A 25,118-nucleotide genomic window follows, 5' to 3' on the forward strand; every position below is an offset into this window, starting at 1 on the left:
TTGTTATTTTTGGCAAGCATTTGTTTTTACAAGTACTTATTGAAGGTACATTATATATTAAAAAGGTTGACAAAGTTCTGTCAATAATTTTACTCTTTAAATATATGAATGAGTTTAGTGACCTGTTTAAAGAGAAAATAACGGACATTTTTATTTATTTTTTAAATGTTAGTGTTGCGATACAAAATTGTTTCATTCGGTATAATTATAATTTGGTCAATTTTTCAATGATGCATAATTGTATGGTGTAAAATTAATAAAAAAAGACAAACCGAAATACTTGTTTACTCACATATTACACATGTACAACGCCTTCTAATGCAATTAACAAATGAAGTTTTATTATACCTTAAAAAACAATAATAATTGATTAAATTGCAAATGTAACAAAACTATTGGCCAAAATTTGACACGGAAAAAGGAGTAATTTTTTAAATACTTAGGACATTTCGTCTTAAAAATGAAAATGCAATAATTGTAGTATAAGATATTGATTTTTTTTAGTTTATTTTGGCTAAAAAAACATTTTTACACGTTGCATTTTTTCAAATTAAAAATTTATATATTTATTTTTGTACGCATATCCGAGTTATTGTAGTGAAAAGATAACACGCCGCGGGTTGTGAGAAATTAAAAAATTATGAACGAGGTTGCTTGACTGCGTGTCACGTTTGTTCTTTGGCAGAATAATAAAACCCGTTAGTTTATTTTGTCAAAATTTTTAAGGATTGTTATTGTCAGAAGTGTAATTCTAAAATAAAGTGTTTAGTGAAAGGCTTGTGGAAAAGTGGTCATTGTGTTTTGTTTAAAGTAACTTTCTTGTACCTGCCGTTTGTACTGTGCGACCGTGAAGGTTGAGAATGTTACGTCATTTACCAGTGGTGTCTGATATGAACTTACTCATTTCCCATTGAACTATGATAAGTTGAATCTTATAAGAAGATATTACTAAATATTTAATTATTTTGGTAAGTGTTTTATGATTAAACTATTTATAAGCCCTTTTAGACCGGCTGCAAGAAGATGCCGCCATGTTATTTAGTTTTGCTGTCAACTACTGGCCGCAGTTAGCCCTGAAACATTGATACTTATCATTGTTTTAAATAAATTTAAGATTCAGCTCACCGATACAATCTATAACAAACTTATCAGAGATTGTTGTGGGAAAATAACTCCATAATAATGTTGAAACTTAGTTTTGTTTACTGTGTTTTATTGACTGTCAATATAATGACGTCATAGTGCGAGTCGTTCACTATCTACTGATTGATGTCTAAAGTAATTTTACTATTTATTAAAAAAGAAAAGTGTAAAATTTGAGAAATCATCTACAGTTTAACCAACCGTTGCTCAGTTTACATGCTTACCTATAAAAATATAACAATGCTTCAAATAAGATCTATGTTTTATTTAAATGGTCATTTCAAATTTTATTTCCAAACATATAAAATAAGTTGTTGTTTATAATCTTTCAAGCAGTGTAACCTATATATTGGATAAAATATTGTATTGTAATAATCAACATACTTAGTTGAATTACATATAAATAAGGTGATATTTTTTGATCAAATTAATGCACACCTATTTGAAAAATATATTTTTTACAACTGTTTCAAACCTGTATTAATAAAAAAAGTAATAAAATACTTATGACAGGATTACTGTCTCATTTGGAAAAGTTTCTTTTAAGTTATACATTCTTATTAGAAAAGACTACAGTCTATGTCATTTCACACTACGGTTTATATGAGGCCATTAAACTGAATATTGCCCTATTTGATATATAGTAAAAGAAAATATATGAGAAATCATGAGAATTACATACTCGACAAATATTCTTACACTGTCTTGCCATTTTACTAATCTCTGTCAATTATTTCATACCTATTGAAAAATAGTATTACATACAATGATTATCATGTGACTTTCGCAATAATCTTGTAAGTGACTCAACAATATTTAAATACTATATTGGCTTCATTACACTGACCTCATTTATATGAGTTGCAAATATCAAAATTAGTATTGTTAACATAGAAGAGTTGTTTAAGAATTTTATCTTCATTTAATTTATGATAATATTAATCAATATATTTGAACAGAAAGTGATATTTGAACAGAAAGTGATTGATTATAAATGTCTTGTTATAAAATAATGACTATGTGATAAAGGCTTTAATACTCATTGTTTATGTGCTGTGTGGCTATGTCATTAAAGAATATATTCACCCCCCTCTCTTTTTTTTTTTTTTTTTTTTTTTATATAACAATATATATCCACGGGCTCATAATGCCCGTGCTTTTATTATTCCAATATTAGTTTGTTAGTTTCTATAACTTGGTACTTACACATGCAACTTAGAGGACTAATTAAACTAGACTTAGTATCTCTAATCCTATGTGAGTCCACCGACCAAAAATTTAAAGTTATACTAAATTTACTTCTATATATATTAATTACTATATATTATATATTTTTTGTATTCCTACTGTCAGTTTTATTATCTAAGTTTATATTTACACTTATATACTAGTTACCGTATATGTACACTTATGTCCTAGTTACCTTATATATACACTTATGGCCTGCTGGAAAACTATTTTTCAATAGGTATGAAATAATTGACAGAGATTAGTAACCACCCCCCCCCTCTTCCCGTGGGTGTGGTAAGAGGCAACTAAGGTATAACATAGTTCTACTACTTTCTTGGAATTTTTAAAGCCGATCGATGGCGGGATAACCATCCAACTACTGGTTTTGAAATACACAGGCCGAAGATGAGCAGCAGCATCTTAGGTGCAACAAAGCTAGCCCTGCGGTCACTAACCTGCCTGCCCAGCGTGGTGACTATGGGCAACACACATGAGTTTGTGCCATTTTTGGCATGAACTTGTGGAGGCCTATGCCCAGCAGTGGACTGCTATAGGCTGAAATGATGATGATTGATAATCATTGTTTTAAGAAAAACTACTAATAAACAAAATTCAATAAGTCTTTTTCTGGTGTAATGTTGCATGTATTCACATAAACAAACCCTATTTGGTTGTGAATTCATTTTTTGCTTGAGGTAGATATTCATGTTTGTTCAACTATTTGTCTCTTATCTTCACATTAGCTAAACCAAAAAACGTCAGTGTAAATTATTACAGTATTACTACGTGTCAACTATTAGTTTTAGATTAATATTTGAGCAAAATGCCATCATTAAAGGGTCAAATGTTTCAATATTCCAAAGCTGATTTGGAAGCAGTCATCTAAGAATGCACGTGGGATGCTCTGACGGCTAATGCAGTGAAAAAAATTACAAATCCATATGTAACGGTACTGAAACACTTATCAGATGTAAAAAATTCTTTATTTGATTAAAGATATAGAAAAGAACATAGGCAACATGGAACAAAAGCTACGATTAAACTAGGGTTTCTAATAGGAAAAGATAATTTACCAGATTAAGTAAATAGTCGAAAATCTAAGATTAGAATCCTCATTAAGAACAGCATACCAGAGAAGAGATGGTTCAGCAGCTTTCTAAAATGGCACCCTGACCTTATAACAAGGCAGCCCCAAAATTTGAAAGCTTTCAGAGCATCTGCAATGACATCTCAAATAAAAAACTGGTTCTTTAGTTAACAGCTACTTATTGAATCGGGACCACTTTTTTAAGGTCCTAGCAGCAAAAGGAGAGTAATCTGTCTATCAAAACATTAATATGTGATACATGACATACATGATAGATAATAATTAAACATATTAAAGTAATACTATAGTCATGTCTACTATTAGTGCCATTTGATGTCTATTGTAGGTGGATTTGAATTTTGATGCTGTTATCCTTTGGTGCCTATGGCAAGGCAAAGAAAAATGTCATTTTTAATTAATAATATGATAGTTATAGACTAATTATTATTAGAATAATTATCCATATACGATTGGGTTTCTCCTGCACACCTGTGTTCTTGGCTAAGTTACGCATTCGTGACAGTTCCTTATGTGAATGTGGTTGGAGGAAGGATCTCTCGATCATTTGTTTTTTAATTGTCTGAAATTAACTGTATCACTATATAATATGCTTCCCAAAAACATTCCACGGCCAGTTAATGTTTGTTTTCTTCTTTATGTACTGTCTTAGCTAAGTTTATTAGAATCAATGATATAAAATTACTAGCTGTGCCTGCGGCTTCGCCCGCGTTGAAATCAGTGTGTCACAAAGTTTTCCCGGCAAACTTCCAGTAAAACTCTCATCAAAATCGGCTTAGCCTTTACGTAAACCTTCCTCTTAAACCGCATGAAAATCCGTTCAGTAGATTTTGAGGGAATCTATCACATACGCTTTTGGAGACTTTGTTTTATAATACACTAACTGTTGCCCGCGACTACATCCGCGTGGTTATAAAGATATGCATTACCATCTAAGATTTTATTTTTGTGTTACCCACATTAGGAATTCTAAACATTTTTGAATATCATATCAAAAATTGACCGCTCCAGCGGGGTTCGAACCCGCGTCTCCGACGTACCGTGTCGGAAATGTGGAATACCATTAAGATGTTTAACGCAAATTATTGTTTTATTTCAGTTACTTGAAATGCTTATCACACTGAGTAACTTTTTAAAAGGCACAATTCAGTATAATTTAATAGTTGTTTTTATAAAACCTCTCTATACACCACATTCATAGTTTTATTTTCAGGCAGCAGTATAAATAACCTATCAGGCGAACTTATATGTTTCATACAAACTATCAACCCCAATTAAGCCCCTTAGCGGTGGAATATCGCAAAATCTGTTCTTAGCGGACGTCTACTAACTATAATATATATAATATATATAAACTACCTCCCTGCCAAATTTCATCTTTGTCCATCCTGGATGGATGAACCCTCCAGCGGTTTTTGAGTTCTCGTGATGAGTGAGTCAGTGACCTTTCTCTTTTATATATATAGATTACGATGCATTATTTGGACACCATCTCATCATCTATAGAGCACACATTTTACATTTCAAGTCTCTTACTTCAAAAATATAGAACTTTCATACAAACTTCCAACCCCCGTTTTACCCCTTTAAGGGTTGAATTTCATAAAACCAGTTCTTAGCAGATGTCTACACCCCATAAGGAAACTACCTGCCAAATTTCAAGTTTGTATCTGTTATAGTTTCGGAGATTTCGTTATGAGGGAGCCAACCTACCATCCCCCGGTTTAACCCCAAAAAGGAGTTGATCTCTAAAAATACATTATTTGGACACCTTTTCACCATCTATAGAGTTTACATTTTAAATTTCAAGTCTCTTACTTCAAAAACATAGGACTTTCATTCAAACTACCAACCCCCGTTTCACCCCCTTAGGGGTCGAGTTTCGTAAAATCGGTTCTTAGCAAATGTCTACGTCCTATAAGAAACCTACCTGTCAAATTTCAAGTTTGTATATGTTATAGTTTCGGAGATTTCGTAATGAGTGAGTCAACCTACCATCCTCCATTTTAACCCCAAAAGGGTGTTGATTTCTTAAGATACATTATTTGGACACCTTTTCACTATCTATAGAGCATACATTTTAAATTTCAAGTCTCTTACTTCAAAAACGTAGGACTTTCATACAAACTACCAGCCCCCGTTTCACCCCCTTAGGGGTCGAGTTTCGTAAAATCCGTTCTTAGTAAATGTCTACGACCTATAAGGAGCCTACTTGCCAAATTTCAAGTTTTTAAGTGTTATAGTTTCTGAGATTTCGTGATGAGTGAGTCAACCTAAGATCCCCCGTTTTAACCCCAAAAAGGGGTTGATTTCTAAATATTCATTATTTGGTCACCTTTTCACCATCTATAGAGCTTACGTTTTAAATTTTAAGTCTCTTATTTCAAAAACATAGGACTTTCATACAAACTTCCAACCCCCATTTCAGCCCCTTAGGGGTCGAGTTTCGTAAAATCCGTTCTTAGCGGATGCCTACGTCTTATAAGGAGCCTACCTGCCAAATTTCAAGTTTGTAGGTGTTATAGTTTCGGAGATTTCGTGATGAATGAGTGACCTTTCGCTTTTATATATATTATAGATTATAGATATAGATAATTTACCAATAAATTAAAATTAAATAATCATGTCAAATATTTTTAACTAACTGCAGCTTAAGTGGCTTATCCCACTATTGTACTGTCAGAAACGGACCGTCTCCGGACTTATACACTTTCAGTACTTGTCATTGGCAAAATCATCGGCGAAAAGCTGATGGAGCCATAGTCTTTAAAGAAGAAGATAGTTATAGACTCTACTTTATGGTCGAGTGTTAGTTACAAGTGCTTTATGTTGTTATTGTGTAATTATAGTTTATCAGCAATATCTGTTGTAATATCTGTCTGTTTTGGGTGTTGTGGTTTATATTCTGATTGTTTAACTGTAAGTATATATTAAATATAATTTGCAATGGATGTCGAACCGCCAGATCCTGGTGGAGGTTATAATCCTGAAAATTTAACGATCCCATTAAGTAATAGAAAAAAGCGTCCGAATATTGATAATTTAACAGATACAAATATATCGCATTCCAAAAAAGCTGCGACTTCTACCGTAACATCACCTTCTATACAACTTACATACATTCACCCAGATTTCAATAATGAAAAGTTACATTATTCCGTAAATGATTCCGCCCCTTTTGTAGTCCATGTTTCAAAAAGTGAATCAGAACCTAATAGTGGGATACAGTTACCCATACAGTTTGGACATTTTTCGTTTAAAAACAATATAAAAAACGTGTTTATGGATGGTATTAAGAGGATAGGTCGTAATCGTATCTCTATCGAGTTTAAGTCAGCTGACTACGGCAATACCTTTTTGGACTTACCAGCAGTCAGTGCTGCGGGATACATAGCCTCGGTTCCCTCCTACAGCGTTCTCGTATGGGAGTTGTAAGAGAAGTGCCTGTTGAATGGTCCATGGAGGAGTTAGTAGAAAATTTAGAAATCCCAAATGGTTATGGAAAAGTAGTAAGAGCACAGAGAATGAGCCGGAAATCATTTAATGAGAATAATGCCCCTGTATGGATCCCTCCCTACACAGTCTGTTGTTCTCACATTTACGGGACAGAAACTTCCTCCGCGTGTATTTTGTTATTTCACATCTTTACCTGTTGAAACTTACATTTTACCTATAATTCAATGTAATAAATGTTGCCATTTTGGACACGTAAAGGCACAATGTAGGTCTAAAGCTAGGTGGCGCCGCAAACGTGTTGAGCGCTTGTACTCTCTATCTATGACAACAGAAAACTATTTAACTTATAAAAGAGTTGCAGCAGAAGTTGCCAATATATTTTCACAGAAGAAGAAATAGACTGCTCAATCACACACTTGGAGTTACTATATTATCATTTCTTCTTGTGTTTATATAATGCGTTTGTTATTATTTATGTCAAATAATCGATATTTTTGTGAAGAATCTTTCATTACAAAAGATTCTTGGCTACTACATTATCATTAATTCGGCTGCCTGTAAACAGGCAATATTTTAAATCCCCTAATTTAAAATATGCAATATCTAGATAACCTTTAAGAATATTTTATATAGGATCCTGATGAACAGATTAGCGATGATTAAACGGCAAAAACCTTGGTAAAGCTTTAGATTAAGAACTATCGAATTTTGGGATTTTGGAGAAATGGGGGAGGGAGGGTAGCGGGGTGCTACCTCTGGTACAACTGGTACCCTTCGAAACCCCATAGTTATGGAGATATTATGGAGATATCCATGGTTAAAGTGAGATTAGAAGAAAAATTCGGCAGCGTTCACATGTAATTTTCACATTTCATCCGTTATTTTCACATTTCACACGTTATTTTCGAACAGAAGTACGTAAAACCGATCTCGACTGCAAAATCAACAAACGATAAAACTTAGATAGATGCTTTAAAAAAAATGGCGTGCCACAGCGTTTCGCTCCAAAGTAATGTAAGCATAAATGCATTGTTTTTGTCTAAATAACAGTAAAAGGCAAAGATCTAAGACCATACAGCCTTATTTCATGTCATGTTTTCACTTCAATATATTTTTATTTTTGCTTATTTACTGTCTGTCTGTTACTGTATATTCAGTAACATTTGTTAAGAGCCATTTCACAATGCAAGTTTAGGTAAATTTGGTCGCATCGCGCGAATCGTACGAGCCGCGCGATCTTTGTGCTGGTAAGTATAGTGTGACAACCAAAAGACCATCTTGATCATTTTCTAATGTATAATAAAAATTAATAACTATGGTATAAAATGTTTTTTACATAATTATTTGTTAAAAATTTCAAGTATGTTATATAACAACAGTCAATAAATTTAAAATAAAAATAAAAAATCAATTTTATGAAACAATTTTTTTTAAATTGATTTAGTTTTTTCAGTTTACGAATGAATCTAATATTTACGATATGAATAAAATAGCATTTTATGACATCGACACCGACAAACATATTAATTAACAAATAAGAAGACAAACAGATTGAAATGCCTATTTGTATTGATAATGTGAGAAAAGAAAATTAAATTATACATTTGTTTACAGAAATTATCATTATATTATTTTACAGTCATTTTCGTGATATGTTTATTTTATTTATATTTTATTATGAAAGTATCAAATGCGTTTTATTCGCTATAACAACAGGCGCTTGGCGCGTGTGAGCGAAAGAGACGCCTGCGCAAAATTTGGCGTAGACCTTACCTCTAAGACCTCTAAGAGCGCTAGCGCTCGACTGATTTACCGGGCTTGATGCGTGGTAATATATACTATCTTTTTATTATTTAATATAAAATGTATTAAGAATAATTACATCTTTTAATTATTTTTTTTGTATTCCTTAATGATGTATGTTTACTTTGATGAAGATAGTTTGTTAAAATTTCTTAGTTTTCTAAGAGAAATATCGCTTTTAAAATTGTACTTATTTGGAAAATATTCGTAACTTTAATTTTTTTTTATCGTTTAATAGAGATACAAATGGAATAAAAATCTATGATAGTGTGCAACAAAATTATATTCCACATATTATGATATTTTTTTAAAATGGTTTCAACGTAGAGGTTATTGAAAAGTAGGACTTCAAAGTATACATTGCGACCGTTTACCTAGGGAGGAGGCTGATGAAAAGGTTAATAATTTTATACACATAATATAAATCAAAATTCTGATCCGACTATGGACTACAACATAGGTTGCTTTATTATATTTCAAGAATATAAATTACATTATTGCATGCAACACTGAGATTAACGACGTCTTAATATTACAGTTTCGCGGATTGTTACCGATTTTTGTGAAATGGCTCTTAAAAATGAACTGAAATATTGCATATTTTTCGTATATATTTATTTATTTATTTAACATTAACACCAACAAGACATACACTAACAAGAACAGAAAAAGAATAAATTTTTACAAAATTAAGTATAAGTGTTGCCTTAATTATAGGTGTTACACACAATTCGTAAAAAGAAAACAGACGCACAATATACAAATGAAGTTATGTATAACAAATTCATATTAAATTAAATCACAGAAAAAAAATTGACTATAAAAATCATAAAAAATACAACACAATTAAATTTAAGAGCCATTTCACAATTTTACGCTCTGCAAGTTTAGGTAAATTTGGTCGCATCGCGCGAGTCGTACGAGCCGCGCGATCTTTGTGCTAGTAAGTATAGTGTGACAACCAAAAGACCATCTTGATCATTTTCTAATTTATAATAAAAATTAATAACTATGGTATAAAATGTTTTTTACATAGTTAATTTGTAAAAAATTTCAAGTATGTTATATAACAACAGTCAATAAATTTAAAAAAAAATCAATTTTATGAAACAATTTTTTTTAAACTGATTTAGTTTTTTCAGTTTACGAATGAATCTAATATTTACGATATGAATAAAATAGCATTTTATGACATCGACACCGACAAACATATTAATTAACAAATAACAAGACAAACAGATTGAAATGCCTATTTGTATTGATAATGTGAGAAAAGAAAATTAAATTATACATTTGTTTACAGAAATTATCATTATATTATTTTACAGTCATTTTCGTGATATGTTTATTTTATTTATATTTTATTATGAAAGTATCAAATGCGTTTTATTCGCTATAACAACAGGCGCTTGGCGCGTGTGAGCGAAAGAGACGGCTGCGCAAAATTTGGCGTAGACCTTACCTCTAAGAGCGCTAGCGCTCGACTGATTTACCGGGCTTGATGCGTGGTAATATATACTATCTTTTTATTATTTAATATAAAATGTATTAAAAATGATTACATCTTTTAATTATTATTTTTTTGTATTCCTTAATGATGTAAGTTTACTTTGATGAAAATAGTTCGTTAAAATTTCTTAGTTTTCTAAGAAAAATATCGCTTTTAAAATTATACTTATTTGGAAAATATTCGTAACTTTAATTTTTTTTTTTATCGATTAATAGAGATACAAATTGAATAAAACTCTGTTCTATTATTCAACAAAATTATATTCCACATATTACGTATTTTTTTTTAAATGGTTTCAACGTAGAGGTTATTGAAAAGTAGGACTTCAAAGTATACATTGCGACCGTTTACCCAGGGAGGAGGCTGGTGAAAAGGTTAATAATTTTATACACATAATATAAATCAAAATTCTGATCTGACTACCGACTACAACAAAGGTTGCTCTATTATATTTCAAGAATATAAATTACATTATTGCATCCAACACTGAGATTAACGACGTCAAAATATTACAATTTCGCGGATTTTTACCGATTTTTGTGAAATGGCTCTTAACATTAAAATTTATTACAAAATATTGAAAAATTTATAAGGAATTCCAAGGTCATTAATTAATAATCACAATATTACTTTACAAATCAACATTCATTCACACACAATAGATAATAACAATAAAAATCATCATCATACTTAATCATATAGCATAAATGAACCACAATACAAACATCATAATCAAGAATCATTAAAATTATAAAAAATTAACAAATTCCGCTATCGATTTCCGCTTTTGTGTTTTTTTGTTGATCATTAGGAGTTGATGCACGAAAACCATTTCGTTGAATTGATTTATAAACGGAGTTGTAACTCAACATTAACCTATTAATCGGAGAATATCGGCCCTGACGTGAGCGTGTACGTTTTTCCACGAAAGGTGTAAAAGCTGACGGTCTTATAGTTCTAGTTTGGGCACGAATATTTAATTGAGCCAGTAAGTTGGGGCAGTCAATGGCGCCACTCATTAATTTGTGCAAGAATGTAAGATCGAGAAGTCGTCTCCGACTCGAAAGTGACTGGAGTTGAAAGTACTCAAGCTTATCCTCATAATGTCCAAGATTTTTAAGTACCCTATTTTCGTACGAGAGGTGCCAAATAAATCTTTTTTGAATTCTTTCTATTCTCTGTGAATAAACATTAAAGCGGGGATTCCAAACAGCGCTGCAGTATTCCAAAATACTTCGTACCAAGGCCGAATAAATAATTATTTTAGTTTGAGAATCCCTGAATTGCTTACAATTACGCAAGAGGAAACCAGCAATGGACCCGCCACACCTATCACCTCAAGCTTTTTGATTAAGATACCGTGATTAACTTTGTCAAAGGCCTTCCTGAAGTCTGTATAAATTGTGTCAACGGAATATATATATATATTTTTAGGAAAAACAAACTTATTTATTTAAAAAAAAAGACAGAAAACCGAACACTTAACTTCTATTTATTACTCATTTTTACAAATATAACAATTATCACAAAAATTAACCTTAACCACTAACTTAATTTAAAATAATGACCAAGAATTACAATTTAAATAAACCAAGCAAACAACCATTACTTTGAATATAAAAATGATCAACGGACTCGTCATGAAACAACGACCTATCGTTTCGAAAGCCGAGAAGCAAATGAGCCCTCTGAATGGGTAGGGACTGCTTTTATAGGCGTTGTTGCATGACGTTACAAAACGTATTAGCGGGTAGGAAACTATTTTTATTAACACTTTTGCACGACGTCACGAAACGTATTAAAATAATCGATATTATGCTAACAATATATATAATGTATGTTCAGGGATAATTTTGTCGTTATGAACCGATTTTGATAATTCTTTTTTTGTTACAATGGAAATATCCCAAGTGTGGTACCATAATAAGGAAACCAGGATCTGATTATGGGATCCCAGAGAAGTCGAGGGAACCCACGAAAATCGTAGCGATGACTAGTGCGTTTGTTAATTTTTTTCGTCTACTTTGTTTTACTTGTCGATGTAATTGAAGTCGGTTTTTTTCGTTTGCTTGCAAACACAATTATTACTATTACAGTGTGTTAGTTTAATATTAGGTCCCTATGTATGAAATTAGCGTTTTGTCGTACTGGCTATTTTGATCTTAAATATTTCCTCTGCTTAAGAATTCCAAATTCAAATGTATATAACTATTTACTCATGCATGTGCGTTTCGAAAACTGTAATTCATTTGTTTTTTATCTTTTCGTTACTCAGTTTACAAAATGGAAAACTTGAAATATCGTGTTATTTATAAGTACGAGTTCCACCGTGGCACCAGTGCTGCAGAAACCGCTCAAGGGGTTTGCATCAAGGGGATGTAATGATGTGTATGGCTGCGGTGTCGCAAAAGAAAACACAGTGCGTTTTTGGTTCTAACGTTTTCTTTCCGGAATTTTCGACCTACAGAACAAGTCCCGTGGACGGCCGGAAAAAGTAGAACCGGAGAAGTTGATAATGAAGAATTAAAGGCTATTGTGGAAGCGGATCCATCACAAACCACGTTCGAATTAGCTGCAGGCTGCGGTGTTAGTGATAAAACTGTTTTAATCCACTTGAAGCAAATTGGGAAGGTAAAAAAAGCTTGATATGTTGGTACCTCGTGAATTGAGAGAAGCACCGACAAACGCGCTTAGACTGCTGCGTTACTTTACTGAACCGGCACGATAATGAAAAAAAATTAAAATCAAATCATTACATGTAATGAAAAGTGGATCATGTACGATAATCGGGAGCACTCATCGCCATGGTTGGACCTTCATGAACCAGCCAAATCCTGCCTCAAGCGAAAATTATCTGAAAAAAAATTCACTTATGAGCGTTTGGTGGACTAGTGCTGGCTTCGTTCACTACAGCTTTTATGACAGATTACGTCAGCTGTCTATTGTCAGCAACGTCAAACCATGATGGGGAAGCTAGCTGCTAAACAAGCGAGGCTAGTCAATCGCTCTAGGCCACTGCTGCTTTAAGGCAGCGCTAGACCACACACTGCACAACAGACGGCTACCAAATTAGAGGAGCTTCGATTGGAATGCCTAAGACATCCACCGTACTTCTTGGACCTTGCTCCAACAGATAACCATTTCTTTCGTAATTTGGATAACTTCTTGCAATATGTATATAAATCGACTTTACTCACCATTCATGTTGTTAAGGGGCTTAACTACCTTCTCAAGAATGGTATCTTGATACACTTGTGCTGATGTCATGATACCTTTTTCACAAAAATATAGCTTAAACACTCCTTCATAGCTAACACCCTACCAAACCATCACTGAAGTCGGATTATGCCCAAGTTACACTCTGTTGACTAATTGGGAAGCTTCCTTAAAGCTTTAAGCATAAATACGGTCATTTTGTTTGTTAAAGTATTCCAATGTAAAACCTAGTGGTCGTCCATGATCGAAATTCGACCATAATTAATTTAAATTAATATATATAAATCTCGTGTCACAATGTTTGTCCTCAATGGACTCCTAAACTACTTAACCGATTTTAGTCAAATTTGCACACCGTGTGCAGTTTGATCCAACTTAATAGATAGGCTATATTTTATTTTGATATATTATGTTATTATTATATTTCAGAAAAAAATAAGGTGATACGAAGTTCGCCAGGTCAGCTAGTATATATATATATATATATATATATATATATATATATATACGCAGTTCACGCAGACGACGTCGCGGGCGGCAGCTCGTATATATATACACTTATTAGTTATTAGCTATTATGTTTAACATTCAGTAAAGACAATATTATTCTATAGTATATATATATATATAAGTTAGTAGTTAGTAGTTAAGTTATAAGTTCGCGCCAAACATCCCGGTTTTCCGCAATCCTCATCCAGCCTACATCGGCAATCTTACGTAGATCGTCGGTCCAGCGGACCGGAGGACGTCCCACACTGCGTTTGCCAAGACGCGGTCTCCACTCCAGGACCCGTCTTCTCCAACGACCATCGGTCCTGCGACACAGATGGCCAGCCCACTGCCACTTCAACTTGCTAATTCTGTGGGCTATGTCGGTTACTTTCGTTTTCTCGCAGATAGTCTCATTTCTATTCCTATCTTTGAGAGAGACCCAAAGCATAGCCCGTTCCATTGCACGTTGAGCGACTTTAAACTTGTGAACCAGTCCCTTCGTCAGTGTCCACGTCTCGGCTCCGTATGTTAACACAGGCAGGACGCATTGCTCGAAGACTAGTCTTCAAGCATTGCGGAATCTTCGAAATTAAAATAACACGGAAATTATATATTGTCGCAGTTTTAACCGCGTAACAAGCACCATTGACACCATAGCTGCTCTTGTTGTAGCTGTTAGTGCAAAGTAAGTTTATCCAAGGCAAAGGACGCTTGTAACGCAGCGTCGTAGACCTTAGCAATATTTATTAAGAGATTTATAAATATAACAAGCACTATTATTAAATTATTACGTTACTTTAGGATACCTTTGTATAGGTTCTATATATACCTATTTGTAGTTAGACCACACTACTCGCAGAATTCGCTCTCGAACAGGCTTCGTAGAATCCATCGTCCATACGAAAAACGGTTTTAGACATATTCCAGTCATTTTAGTTAATTTAAGTCATTGGAAAAAATTCTGAATTGTGAGCTAAAGGTAAGTAGTAGTTTTATAATGTTAGTATAGATGAAATATAGATTTCCATTCTTATTGACTTTTTTATTTTTAATCAATACATAATATGGCTTAAGAATATTGATTATAATAATCTTTAAGTACAGATATAATCTGATTGAATTTTAGAAAATTGAGTATCTATCTAAATATTAATACGTGAAGCAAAAAAAAGTGGGGCATCATACCCCGGGCGCTACTCACAAAGGAGCGCCAAATGAGCCGTAAAACAAAAAATTGATTGACATATTATATGGTTGGGGGGGGGGGGGGTTAAAAGGAATTTTGCCCCGGCTCGCTACGTCATTGGTTTATTATGTATACATTCACTTTAGAAAACTTTTTGTGTGTGATGAACCTTAAGTGGGTGAAATGCGACAAAGTTTTAGAAAAAGATATATTCAAAAGGTCTAAGGGCTTTAAATTATTATTAAAATTAACTGTTAGGAGACGTCCACCGATAAAATATTTTGCAACAGGACCGCATTAAAGATGTCTAATGGCTCACTTTACAAGAGTTCTTAATTTTTTTGAGCTCTGAGCTTAAATTTTACAAAATGATAGCAACAGTTAGTAAACGTTCTCTAAAAACGGATTTTGTGACTAGCGTCGTATAAAAAGAGGACTACAGGGCTCTCGCAAGTTTTAATAAAAGTCCTATATTTTTTTGTTCTGTGAGTTTAAAATTTGACTGAAAGGTAGTTAATTGTTAGTCACGATTTTGTGGCAGGACTGTATTAAGGTGGTATAAGAGTTCTCACAAGTTCGTATGAAAGTCCTTCATTATTTGTGTTACAAACACTACAAGTTTATAGTTAATAGAAGTCCACTAAGAAGAGATTTTGAAAAATTATACTCGTAAGGAAGTGCATTAGGGGTAAAAATTTTTTATAACAAGTCCGTCATTTTGTAAAGTAGAAGCATGAAATGTATGGATTACTGATCAAAAATGAATACATACGTATTTCAGTATTTTTGGATCATCTACCGTGAAAATTGATTCTGAACTACTTATTAAAAATGATTCACCAATTGTTTTAGCTGTTGTGGAAATTCCAACCGTAAATTGGTAAAATAGGGGATGAAATTTGAAGTTAGAAATTTGAAATTTGTTCCTTAGGCTTTTGACCATAAATATGTATTTTAGAATTTCTGAAATTGAGGGCAAATTCTATATGGTATTTTTTTTAATGTATACACACACACCCACACACACACACACACCCTGGTGTCACTATTTCATACACCTGGATCCCACGCCTGCCCTTAGCGTCTTGAGCAAAGCCCTTGCCAGCGGCAAGGCTACCTATATGGTATTATAGGAGGTATGGTAAAATAGATTAGTCCGTATTTGTAAAATTACCTAAAAATGGCTTGAGAAGACCTAAGGGAAGACTGTTTTTTGCACGACAGTTCTGAATGTTATGAAGCGTGATTGAGAGTGAGCTTTGCAAGCAGTCTGATAGACTAGCGCACGAAGGTGAATCATAAAAAAATATAAATACAAAAAAATCTTAAATTGTTGAAATATAGTGATTATAGACTACTGTAGCCCATTTCAAATGAAATGAAATTAAATGAAAACATTTATTTCGTCATAAGGTGATATACACACTTAACGAAAGTCAAAATAATGTAATTTACTTATTTATTATTATATACATTTACTTATTTATTATCATAATGTCATTATTTTTTTGTCAATATTATTAATTTCTGGTATATAATTGCTAGTACATATAATACATATACCGCATTTTGGTGCACATACATATTAAACATACTCTTTGACGGTTCGCAGGAAAGTGGACATAAGGTGTCAATCAAACCACTAATTGCAAATTCATGCGACGTTTCGATCCTTTATTGGACCATCATCAGGCATCTTTACATGTAGCAGTCAATCGACATCTTTTCATTAAAGTTCTTTCATTATGTAAGATTCTAAATCCAAATGCATTATATATTATTTCTCAGTTACATTTAAAGCTGTATTATATGAATTTTGAAAATTTATACTAAAACATTTAAATTTAAATAGGTAACAATATGCACAATTTTAAGTTTATTAAGTTTTTTTTGTTTGTACAATTTCAAAGCATCAAATTCTCAGAACTTGACTATTGAACTGCATCTTCACATATATTTTTTTATTTATAATTTCTTTCTTCCTATTTTAATTTTTTTCCTACATGTATTTTTCCTCAATGTTATATATCATTTTTTATTATTAATCGTTACAATTGTTAAATTTTAAAAATTAGTCATTTTTTATAAAAATATGTCATTCAAATTAGCTAGTTAAAATTTTTTTACATTACAATTTCTATTTAATAATTATTACTTGTTACATTAAAAAAAAATTGACAGTTTTGACATCCGTGTAGAGTGACGTGTTTTCGGCCGTTAACAAAAGATAAAATTTAAAACTAATTAGAGATATAGAAGATGTATTGATTCTACTAGATGTGAGACACGATAATAGAAGAAATTTTGAGAACATGATGAAAATACAACAAGTTAACTTTAACTTTTCATTTTAAAGTAAAAAACGAGTAGGAAGAATAAGTTGTTTTGGTGACCTCCACATTATGTACTAATATAAAATTGTTATTATTGAGGTCGGTGCAGTGTACTATAGTGTATCTAAGCGACTTCGTCCACGTGGAATGTAACAAAATAATGATTGTTTAGTTCGCAGTTATAAAAAAAAAATCTAAAATAAAAGTAGCCTAAGTTATTCCTTACTACATCAGCTATCTACCAGTGTAAGTCCCGTTGAAATAGGTCCAGCCATTTCAGAGATTAGCCGGAACAAACAGACAGACAGACAAAAATTATAAAAAATGTTATTTTGGTATATGTACCTTGTATACATCCATATGCATTTCGTAAAAAGTGGTTATTTTAATATTACAAACAGAAGCTCCAATTATATTTATTTGCATAGTTGAGATTGTCAAGCAAATTCGAAATCTTGTTTATTTTTTGGTAAAAGTCTTTTTATTACTACGGTAAAGTATTTATTTAATTTATTATATTATTATTATTATTTATTTGTAACATTTTCTGATCAATGTACCTACTTGACAGTACTACTACCGTGAACAGCCGTCAAAAGTAATCCTGTTGAGCATAGAGTATAGACCAGTTCTCCTGCAAAAGAAAATGCATCGTACCAGCAGGAACTTTGCACGGGTTGGCGATTAACTATACATATCTCAACACTTTTTCCTAAATGCAGGTTTCATGACGATATTTTCTTTCACTGTCAAGTATGAGATAAATTTTAACAATTAGCACTTGAAAACTGATAAGAGCTAGTCGGGATTTGAACCAGTGGTCGTCAGATTTGTACAGAATTCTATGTAATAAATATAATTTATGATTAATTCAGATATCGGACTAGGTTATTATTATATTAAGTACTTTAATTAAATTATGACTCTTTTAATAATATTTCCTAAACACCAACGAAAATATCACTTTTTCATTATCATTGCATTAACAACTAATTTGCACGCGTCTACGCAACAAAAAAAAAAAAAAATTGAAAAAAAAATTGACTAATGGAACTCCTGCGGGTATAAACTTTATTAAAGGGTGAATTTTTTTAACATATAAGAGCACATTTATAGCGACTATTGTGAGACTTGCAAAATGTTATTTTGGTGATGTATGATTAAAAAAATTCTTATATTAACGATAAAATAAATAATACTATGTAAATGAACGATCGTTCAATAATCTTACTTTTAAAGGTAGCTAAAAAGGTATATTTTGCTCTTTAGTGTTGACATTTGACTTTCTTTTACAGATACATTTTGCGAGGAGTGCGCTAAGTAATTATTCATAGCCACGGAGCGTCGGAACACGGCGCTGAATGGCGCCTCTCACATCAATGCAACATTTATGCATGTGTTATCTGGTGAAAATGCAAGGTAATTATCCTTATATATATATATATATATATATATATTGTAATTAAACAGTCCTTTCTTAATTAAAATTTCTTCGCTAAATTAGTTGCTCGTACTAGATATTGTTGTATTTCTGTAGACTTGTTGCTGAGCAAGAAATAAGCGAAGATAGATCGTTTATTAAAAAAGTTCAAAATCACGTGTACAAAAATAGTATCATCATATCCATCACATTAACCTATCGCAGTGTAATGCTGGGCATAGGCCTCCACAAGTTCGCGCCAAAAATGGCGTGAACTCATGTGTGTTGCCCATAGTCTGGTGACCGCAGGGAACGGCTTTGTCGCACCGAAGACGCTGCTGCCCGTCTTCGACCTGTGTATTTCAACGCCAGTAGTTGGATAGCTATCCTGCCATCGGTCGGCTTTTTAAGTTCTAAGGTGGTAGTGGAACTCTGTTATCCCTTAGTCACCTCTTACGACACCCACGGGAAGAGAGGGGGTGGCTATTTTCTTTATTGCCGTAGCCACACAGCTAATAATAGATGTTTACTCGCAATTATTTTTAATTAATAGCACTAATCAATATAAAAATAGTATTGATTAGTGCTATTGATTAGAAATAATTACGAGTAAACATCCATTTGAATCCGTTTACATTTGTGTTGGTGTTTGCCGTGGTCTGGGTGTTTGTGCATTCCTTGTGGGTCTCCCCACCGTGCCTCGGAGAGCAAGTTAAGTCGTCGGTCCCGGTTGATATCATGTACACCTGATGGCCATCGTTACTCATAGTAGGGAATATATCCGCCAACTCGCATTGGAGCAGCGTGGTGGATTAAGCTCTGATCCTTCTCCTACATGGGGAAAGAGGCCCTGTGGGACATTACAGGCTTAAGCAATCCGTTTAGTTTTTCACCGACTTCTAAAGAAGTTGATGCGTGACATGTGGTCCCATTAAAATTTTGTTGAGATATGAGTCTTTTGAGTAATCTTTGATAACGCGTATTTACTTGACTCTTTTTTCGAGTGCCTACGATGTATTACTTGTCGATGTAATTGTAGTCAGTTTTTATTCGTTCGCGAGCACACACAATGATTGTCAATACCAATCATTAAGTTTCAAAAAGTGAACCGTTCAAATCAGCTGTTATTTTCGAAGCTAGAACAATGAATTGAATAGTTACTGTTTGTTACATGGTCGGTTGTTTGATTGGTTTAAGTTTTAATATTGTAAGTAATTTAACCAACTACCTACTAAACTAAGACTACTTTTATTTTAGAAATTTATTTATTTTGTAACTCCGCGAACTGAACAATATTTTTTTTTGATTCCACGCGGACGAAGTCGCAGGCACAGCTAGTTTAAATTATAAGTTTAAACATTATTTGGGTTCTGTTGTTAAAAACTGTACTTCTATAATGATAAACAAAAGTATATTTGCGTCTGTGTGTCAAATACATGGTAGTGTGTGTATTTTTTTTTCTATTGAATTAATATGTTGTTATTCATAATTAAAAAAATAACATTCTTATGTATATCATATATATATATTTTTTTTTAAAAACGGTAAAAGATATAGAGCAGTGTATCACAGGGTAAACACGAGGAGTAACAAAATTGTAACTTAAGTTTCCAACTGCGCAAACTAAACGTCTACTTTCTGGTATGGTATATAATTATTTTCAAAAGAGTAACTGCGGAGCTTTTTTACTATTCTTCTCTGCAGAAGCTATATTCCGATTTATGCTCATCCCGTCGATACGATAAACCTTCCCCCCAAATTAAAGAATGTATTTAAATAAAGGTTTCGAACGAAGATATATCCACAATGTTCGGGTAATCATTTAGTACCTGGGTGACCGAGCTTAGCTCGGTAATTTTAGTAAATCGTGTTTTTTGGAAATCATATTTAAATACGAATTACATATTTATAAACTATGAATGTTTTTTACCGACAATGATAAAAAATATAAATAAATATAAAAAATAAAAAAAAAATAATAATAATAATAATAATTAATAATGATAAAATATAAATAATATTTTTCGATTTTACATACATTATTAAATAAAAAATAATGAGTGCAATTAGAAAAAAAAAAATAATAATAATCGACCGAGGATTTGAACCACGGTCTTTTCGGTCGATCGCGACCGGCCGATTTCCCACCATTTCATACAACTTTACTGATATTTGCGAAAATTGCTTTCGTATTCTAACGATATTTTTTCATTTTCTAAAAACTGGGATAAAAAGACATTTCCTAAAAATGAATCTTAGCTAGATTTATTTATTTCCCCTGAAATTCCCCGCATACTAAATTTCATGAAAATCGTTGGAGCCGTTTCCGAGATTCAGATTATATATATATACAAGAATTGCTCGTTTATTAGTATAAGATTTTAGATTTTAAAAAAATGTAGAATAATATCAGTGTACGTAATGAAAAAGGTGTAAAGTAATGAAAAAGTTATATATTTGTTGTCAAATATTTATGTGCGTGCGTTCAAAACATTTATTTCGTATTAATAGCTTTCTTCTACCGTATTTTATTATTTATCGTATTTTAAGGTTTTATTATTATTTTTCTTAAATAACCCAACTTATTTTGGCTTAGTTTATCACAAAACATCTGAGGCAGGAAACAAGATAACGTACTTAAGGAAACTCGTTTGAGACCATAGTTATCTGTGGAGTGATCATAACTTAAGGCGATTATTTTAAAACTGATTTTTGATCTCTTACTAAATAACTATCAGTGTATAAATAAACTTAGTTACCCTTATACAAATTTCGAGTAACTTTAGAATTTTCTGACAAACTGAATTTTTGATCAAATATTTTTTCTTCTACGTTATAATCGTTAAAAATATCTCAATAATATTATTAAATCATAGCCATAATTGAGTTACAAACATAAAGTTTAGTCAACGACAAGGTTAAAATATGTTTCAGTTTTCCAGTCATATGCAACGCTAACTGCTAGCATTAAAAAAAACTCACAAGAACTAAGCATAGTTGGGTGCCAAACTGTTGTTGTTGTGTTGCTTTTACTGGATTACAAATATATGTTAGTTTTGACTTAGACTATATATTCGTATAAAGTAAAAAAATTAAAAAATAACATGTTTATTCAATTTTTAAAATTGTGACATTGATTATTTGAGTTTTTCAGGCAAACCTTAGATAGTGGTGAATCGCTAGAGTTAGTAGGTAAAGAATCAATAATGGATATTTTGATAATATATTTTTAAATCACGAGATATTGAACTATGTTAGTAAACGAGGCGACAATGTGACGGCATCAGCGATTGGCGGTCGCCATGACGACACCAGTGCCTCTTTATACCTCGAAATGGTAAAGTTGCGATCAATTCGCAGCCAAGGAAACCCGCTCCCGCTGCCATTACAGCTTTTATCGTTAGCGCGCACTTCTCTTGCGCATTTATTTTGTTTAAGGAAAACAAGTGTCACCGACTTTACCTTATGTTGCTCAACTGTTTCTGGAAAATCTTATATTTTATTTATCTTATTATTAATGATAAAATAGCATATTTTATAATAAGGTATGTTTGTACAAGAACGAAAACAAAGAGATGAGAGATTATGGCATATTTGAAGATAAGTGAGAAGTTACACTTGTAATAATGAAAGATAAGCTGTGTGGCCAGGGCAGTAAAGAATATAGCCACCCCCCGAGTCCCGTGGCTGTCGTAAGAGGCGACTAAGGGATAACACAGTTCCACTACCATCTTGAAACTTACAAAGCCGACCGATGGCGGAATAACCATCCAACTGCTGGCTTTCAAATACACAGGTCAAAGACGGGCAGTAGCGTATTCGGTGCGATAAAGCCAGCCCTGAGGTCACCAACCCGCCTGCCCAGCGTGCTCACTATGGGCAACACATATGAGTTTACGCCGTTTTTGGCGCGAACTTGTGGAGGCCTATGTCCAGCAGTGGACTGCTATAGGCTGAAGTGATGATGAGTGATAAATGAAAGATAAAAATCGAGTCTACTATGACGATGTCCTTAAGACCCTGAGACGGCCCTTTCTTTACAGTAGAAACATCAGCGTGTATACCTTGAGTCTATTACTGATTGGTAAATTTACCAAAACTGTCATTGCTACTGTTTTAAATATTTGTATTATGATAAGTTATGCTTCTCGTTTGAGAAGGGAATCTAAGATACCGCATCGTACTTGTTACGGTAATTTACATTTCAGTTAGAATTATATTTCAATCTTCTGTTATGTTTTAGTAGTATCATATATTTAGAATGATAGATAGCAAAACTATGGCCACAGATTAAAAAATTCTAGAAGATTGGATTAAGTTTTAGTTAGCATAACGTATGTGCTTTCCAAAATCACACACTATTTTGTATAGAGTACTGCCACTAATGACATGTCTTTTCCGCAAATGTACCTGTATATTACCTGAATGTATCCTATAAATACTGTATGCCATTATTGATATACTGCTTTACTTTTACTTATGTAACTTTGTATATAAAACGTGAGTTCAGTGAACTGCCGTACCTAAGTACGCAGAACTTTGATCAAAGCAAAAAGACTAAGTAAGTAACACGAGGCTGGCCGTTTTGATCATAACTATTTATCGTTTATGTATTAATTATTGGATGGAAGTTATATTTGAAACAATAAAAGTATAAATTTAAGATTTACTGTAGTTTGATAGTATTCCTTTATTCGTAAATAAAGTACTTGTGATGATTGTTTTGAACTGATAATTTAGATAACGTGCGGGAAAAAGAACCGTGACCTTGACCCCAGAGCATAGGCCTAACCTGCCCCAAAAGTGTTGGGTGAAAAGTTCGCGGTCGATAATTAAGATCGTGTCGTGTTCGCGCACGCGCCCTCTGCACCGCCTGTCTGATCGATCCACCCGCCCACGTGACGCAACAACGCATTTACTAGGATTCTTCTCGACAAGCTCGCCTCTTACCTTTGTTAAGAATACAATAATAATATGAAAAATGTAATGTTTCTTAATTTGTATTTAGCTTTACCACCTTATTTAGTATTTTATGAAATTAAAAGTTTCATGGTTGCAAACATTTTCATTCCGGAAAAGTACAAAAGGTTTCATTTACAAAATTTTATTAACTAACATCTTTGGTATTCATGGTTTTATAATAGAAGTTACGTACCAAAGATATTATATTATTATTGTTTATTCCATTGATGCCTAGTTATATGTAGTTCTTATCCACACGGCATATATGCAAGAAAGCGTTTTATTAGTTAAACCTACTCATATATTCTCTATTGTACGCCAATCTTTCCATATTAAAAGCCACTGTTAGATCTTAACTAAAAATTTTTTAGACCATGGTGTCGACTGGTATTGTTTTGTTTTCCATCACAATAAAAGCGTCTTAGGGTTCATTTAAACTAAATTACAAAATTTAAAGTAACAGTTCCTAGCAGGTAGCAGGTTTGTGGTAGGGCACAGCAGGAATTTCCTGCTCAAAATATGGAGCAGCCCGATTGGGGTAGTACCTCGACCTTACAGAAGACCACAGCAAAATAATACTATTTTCAAGCAGTATTGTGTTCCTGTTGGTGAGTAAGGTGACCAGAGCTCCTGGGGGGGATTGGGTATAGGGTTGGCAACGCGCTTGCGATGCTTCTGGTGTTGCAGGCGTCTATAAGCTACGATAATCTCTTACCATCAGGTGAGCCGTACGCTTGTTTGCCGAACTAGTGATATAAAAAAAAAGCAGGTGACGGAGACTCACTAAATTTTCACAGAGTTTTCTCTTTGTACCTATGTTGTTACTGTCCTACGGTACCCCAATGGTACAGAAGGCCTTCGTGCCACGTCTCCATCCGCTCCTGTGCTGTGCTTCTCGCTCCGTGCACCTCCCAACTAAGCCCGGCTGCTCGCAGCTCGAACGTCGATAGTTCGCTGCCACGTGTACGCTGGCCGGCCCTGTCGCCTACTCCCGTGCGGCTTCCACGTGAACACGACCCTGGCAGTGTTGCCTCTGGTCTTCAGAGGGTGTGCGCTGTTCACTTCCACTACCGCTGGGCAATTTCTTGCTTGGTCGGGATTCGGTGGCATCGATTCTATAGATCCTCGTTGTTGATATTGTTTGTACAAAATCTGCGCAGGATGGATCTTAGGCATTTGTTGTCCAACACTTGTAGCTTGCTCGTCAGAACCTTTGTTTCCTTCCAGGTCTCGCATCCGACGAGTAAAACAGACTTCACTTT

At 33.3% G+C, this 25,118-nt stretch overlaps 1 long non-coding RNA gene across 1 annotated transcript; it reads left to right on the top strand.

Moving 5' to 3' along the window:
- The first annotated feature begins 597 nt into the window (after positions 1-597).
- LOC123669162 lies at positions 598-23,949 on the top strand. The gene is made up of 3 exons (XR_006745700.1): positions 598-968; positions 18,770-18,893; positions 23,635-23,949. It is a non-coding gene; the product is annotated as an uncharacterized LOC123669162 (long non-coding RNA).
- The last annotated feature ends 1,169 nt before the right edge of the window (positions 23,950-25,118 follow it).

Source organism: Melitaea cinxia, chromosome 3 (assembly GCF_905220565.1).
Source record: "Melitaea cinxia chromosome 3, ilMelCinx1.1, whole genome shotgun sequence".
Lineage (NCBI taxonomy): Eukaryota > Metazoa > Arthropoda > Insecta > Lepidoptera > Nymphalidae > Melitaea > Melitaea cinxia.